The following is a 5,203-nucleotide window of genomic DNA, read 5'->3' on the forward strand; positions in this document are numbered from 1 at the left end:
GCATGTTGTAGCTTTTTTCTTCCAGTTTCTATATGGATTGCTTATAGCCTTATGTTTTATAAAAAAGTAGAAGGGGGGTAACTTGCCAAGTCTCTTTAATGCAGAACAAAGAAAGTAATTGCTTTGGTTCTTCTACTCCTCACTTCTAGTACCATTCTTTTGAGGTGACTCAAAAAAAAAAAAAACAACCTCAGCAAAAATGGGCAAAGGACTTGAATAGACATTCTTCCAAAGAAGATATACAAATGGCCAATAAGACATGAAAGATATTCAAAATTATTAAGCACTAGGGCAATGCAAATTAAAACCACAGTGAGATACCACTTCATATCATTAGGATGGCTATTATCAAAAAACAAAAGCCAGAAAATAACAAGTGTTGGCAAAAATATGGAGAAATTGGAACTGTTGTGCATTACTGGTGGGAATGTAAAATGGTGCAGGTGGTTGCAGAAAACGGTATAGCAGTTTCTGAAAAAATTAAACACAAAACTACCACATGGTCCAGCAATTCCACTTTTTGGATATATACCCAAAAGCACTGAAAACAGAATCTCAAAGAGATTATTTGTAGACCCATGTTCATAGCAGCATTATTCACAATAGCTAAAACATGGAAGTGTATATATATGTAGTTGATTCTTGAACAATATGGGTTTGAACTGTGCAAGTCCATTTATATGCAAATTTTTAAAATAAATACTGCAGTACTAACCCAGTCAAAAATGGGCAGAAGACCTAAATAGACATTTCTCCAAAGAAGATATACAGATGACCAAAAGGCACATGAAAAAATGCTCATCATTGCTAATTATTAGAGAAGTGCAAATCAAAACTACAATGAGGTACCACCTCACACCGGTCAGAATGGCCATCTCATTAAAGTCTACAAATAAATGCTGGAGATGGTGTGGAGAAAAAGGAACCCTCCTGCAGTGTTGGTGGGAATGTAAACTGGCACAGCCACTATGGAAGACAGTATGGAGGTTCCTCAAAAAACTAAAAATAGAGCTGCCATATGATCCAGCAATCCCACTCCTGGGCATATATCTGGAAAAAAACTATAAAAAGATCCATGCACCCCAGTGTTCATAGCAGCACTATTTACAATAGCCAAGACACAGAAACAGCCTGAATGTCCGTCGACAGATGAATGGATAAAGAAGATGTGGTGTGTATAGTTGGGAATTCCCTGGTGGTCCAGTGGTTAGGACTCTGCCCTGTCACTGCCAAGGGCCTGGGTTCGATCCCTGTTCGAGCCAAAAAATAAAAAAAGATGTGAGATATATATATATGTATAGATACATGTATCTATATTTATATCCACAATGGACTACTGCTCAGCCGTAAAAAGAATGAAATCATGCCATTTGTGGCAACATGGATGGACCTAGAGATTATCATACTAAGTGAAGTGAGTCAGACAGAGAAAGACAAATACCATATGACATCACTTATATGTAGAATCTAAAATATGACACGAACTTATCTACAAAACAGAAACAGACTCACAGACATATAGAACAGACTTGTGGTTGCCAAGAGGGAGGGAGGGTGGGGAGGGATGGGCTGGGAGTTTGGGATTAGCAGATGCAAACTATTATACATAGAATGGATAAACAACAAGGTCCTACTGTATAGCACAGGGAACTATATCAGTATCCTGTAATAAACCATAATGGAAAAGAATATGGGGCAGAAGGGTGGCCATTGGGGCCGTTGAGGCAGCGGCAGCTCCGGGCACCGTGACTCCAGAAGGAAGCAGTGCCGCGTCCCAGGCTGGGGCCTTGCTGCAAGCCTGGCGGGGGGCTGGACAGGAGCCACAGCTTCGTGCACCACATCCGACGGAGCCAGCTCGCCCTGTCATGCACTGCCCCGCGCACCGCCACTGCCCCCAGCCTGGCCTGGCCATCCGTGACTCCTCCTCAGCTCCCCGCAGGGATGGCTACAACAGGAGGGTGAAGCAGGCGGCCGGGGAGAAGGCGAGGAGGCAGCACAGGCCTGTGCCCAGTCGGCCTCGAGAGCCTGACCTGCAGGTGTATCTGCCACTGTAATGGGGGCGGACGGGGGCGTAACTGTTGGCAAGCGCCCACTGGCGCACGACCATTAGCGCGAGACCGTTGTTGTGCAGCAGTTGGAGATTCTGCTCCGCCAACGGTCAGCCTGGCAGTGATCACGGGAGAGAGCGCAGCGAGAGGAGGATCGGCCTTCTCCCTCCCGGCCTCAGGCTGGCGGGTGAGCTGGGAGGCCCGGGGGGCTGGCTGAGGTCTGTGTCCTGCAGAACTCCAGAGCCCTTGCCACGCGGCCCACTGGCTGGGCCCAGCCCTTGACCTAATGGTGGCAGCAGTCTCCATGGGCCGCAGTCCATGGAGGCCTCAGCAACCGAAGTATAAGGACACTGCCATTAAGGTGACAGCTTCACCAGCTTCGGTCTCTCCGTTCAAGTTTCTGATTGGTATTTGCTAACGTTTGTTTTAGTGGAGGTTTATAGGAACATCGTGACCTGACCTCAAGAACAAAGGATCTGACCCCAGAAGTTTGCAACAGCTAACCACGCCCCTCCCTCACCTTTCCCATAAAAGGGCTTTGCTGAAAGCTTTCAGGGAGTTCAGGGTTTTTAAGGCATGAGCCAGCCGTCTCCTTGGATGGCCCTGCAATAAACCTTTCTCTGTTCCAAACGCTGATGTTTAGGTATTGTTTGGCCTCACTGTGCATCGGGCACACGACTTGCTTTTGGTAACACTAGCAATCTACCGCAAACATAATACTTAAAGACATGATGTTTAGAAAAAAGCTCTTCCAACCGGAAGCGAGATGGGGCGCCAAGCATCACTGTTACTATTCAATGTTGTTTGGGAGGTCCTAATCAATGCAGTAAAACAAGGAAAAAAATCAGGGGCGTAAGAATCAGAAAGGATGAAACCACGCAGTCATTGTTCTTGGATGATGGGATTATTCACATAGAAAACTTCAAAGAATATATACAAATAAAGTATTAGAATTAGGGGAATTCCCTGGTGGTCTAGTTGTTAGGACTCGGGGCTTTCGCTGGCGGGGCCTGGCTCAATCCCTGGTCGGGGAACTGAGATCCAGCAAGCCTCAGGGCATAGCCAAAAAAAAGTTATTAGAATTAATAAGATACGTTAGCAGGTTTTTGGATCCATCAATAAAAAGCAATTGCATACCTACAGTCCAGAAACTAGAAAACGATGAAACAATTCCATTTACTTTAACAAAAGATATAAAATACCTAAAACAAAATTAGCAAAAGTTGTGCGAGAGACTCAACAGCTGAAGTTCCAACTTCTCTAAGTTTCCAACCGCCATTTCCCACCGGAAGGAGATGGCGGGGCAACAAGATGGCTCCAGGCAGCATCTCAGACCTTTTGGACGCTTTGGCACCCCAGTCTCCCTGATTGTATGGAAGTTTCCCAGTAAATCCTGTTGGGTGGATCCTCAAATAGATCCAACTCCTGGCAAAATCACGGCCCCAGGTGTGTCCTCAACTCGTAAATTTTCCAGTAGATACTGAACGTCTGGAATGCTTCGGGGCTTGATTCCAGGATGATTCTAATGAGAAGAGTAGATCCAAATCCTTATAAATTTCATCCCAAAGAATGGTCCCAACTCTGTCTTCAGGACTGCATGTAACGTGTTGAGTAAATCCGCGCTGTTGGCCTTGATTCCAGGATAGTTCCATTGGAGACAGGGAGATCCAACTCCTTACAAACTCAAGTCCCTGAATATGTCTCCAACTCTAAGACTTCTAGATTGCATCTTAAAGTCTGGAGTAAATCCACACTGTAGGACAGGATTCCAGATTCCAGAATGGTTACAATGGAGATTAGTAGATCTGACTTCTCACAAAATCGAGATCTGAGGTGTGTTGTTTCTTTCAGTGGAATAGCTCAGTGGAGGGTCACAGGCCAGGATGGTTTGCTGTGCAACCACGTGGATGGACCCCCTTACAAAATGGAGGCTCAAGGTGTGTCCCCAACTCTTAAGCTTTCCAGATTATATCAAATATCCTTAGTAAGTCTACTATGGAGGATTTATCTCAGTGGAGAGGAGTAAGTTGAACTCCTTGGGTTTGCCTTCAATTCAAATGTCTCAAATAATTCAGTGCTGGGATCACCAGGCCAGGACTGGATAGTTTGCAGTGAAGAGTGGATTGAACCCCTTACAAAATTGTGGCCCAAGGCATGTCTGGACTTTTCAACCAGGGACTTTGGGAGTCCGTGTCCTCCCATCTGCCATCAAAGGATTTTTTCACTGTGCTTACCTTAGAAAACTGATAAAAGTGACTCCCATAGTCTGCTAATGGGCTGAGAATTTTCTGAAGGTAGGCAATCCTGCCACAGTGACCACCAGGGGACGTGTGGTGCAGCTGAGGAGACCTTTTCCAGGCCCAAGACACCGCACTTGGGGGGACTTTCTTGGGCCATAGACCCAGCCGGTCAACCTCAAGCAGGTGGAAAGGTGGGACTGGGCCTCTGAGGCCCAATGGACTCTACCATCAGTCATCTCAGGGACTTTCCCTCAATTTATTTATTAATTATGTTTTTGCCATGTAAAAAACAGCTTTATTGAGATATAATTCACATTATACAATTCGCTCATTTAAAATGTACAATTCAGTGGCTTTTAGTATATTCACAGTGTTGTCAATCATTGACACAATCCATTTTAGAATATTTTTATCATCCCCAAAAGAAACCCCGTACCTTTTAGCAGTCACTCTCATCTCCCCTCAACACCCTCCCAGCCCTAGCTAACCACGAATCTACTTCCTATCTCTGTGAATTTGCCCGTTCTAGGTACCTCACACAAGTGGAGGCATACAATATGTGGTCTTTTGTGTCTGCCTTCTTTCAGTTAGTATAATTTTTTCAAGGTCGATGCATGTCGTAACACATATCGGTACTTTATTTCTTTTTATGGCTGAATAATATTCCATTGTATGGGCACACCACCACATTTTATTTACTTATTCATCACTTAATGGACATTTGGGTTGCTTACACTTTCCAGCTAATTAGGAATAGGCTGCTATGAACATCCGTGTACAAGTTTTTTGTGGACATATGTTTTTATTTCTCTTGAGTATATAGAGTGGGATTACTGGATCAAATGGATTTTTGAAGGCTAATATTCCATCGTACATATATATCACATCTTGTTTATCCATTCACAAGCTGATGAA

This window comes from Delphinapterus leucas, chromosome 1 (genome assembly GCF_059928025.1).
Source record: "Delphinapterus leucas isolate spDelLeu-1000000601 "Yukka" chromosome 1, BTC_Dleu_Yukka2, whole genome shotgun sequence".
NCBI classification, from domain to species: domain Eukaryota; kingdom Metazoa; phylum Chordata; class Mammalia; order Artiodactyla; family Monodontidae; genus Delphinapterus; species Delphinapterus leucas.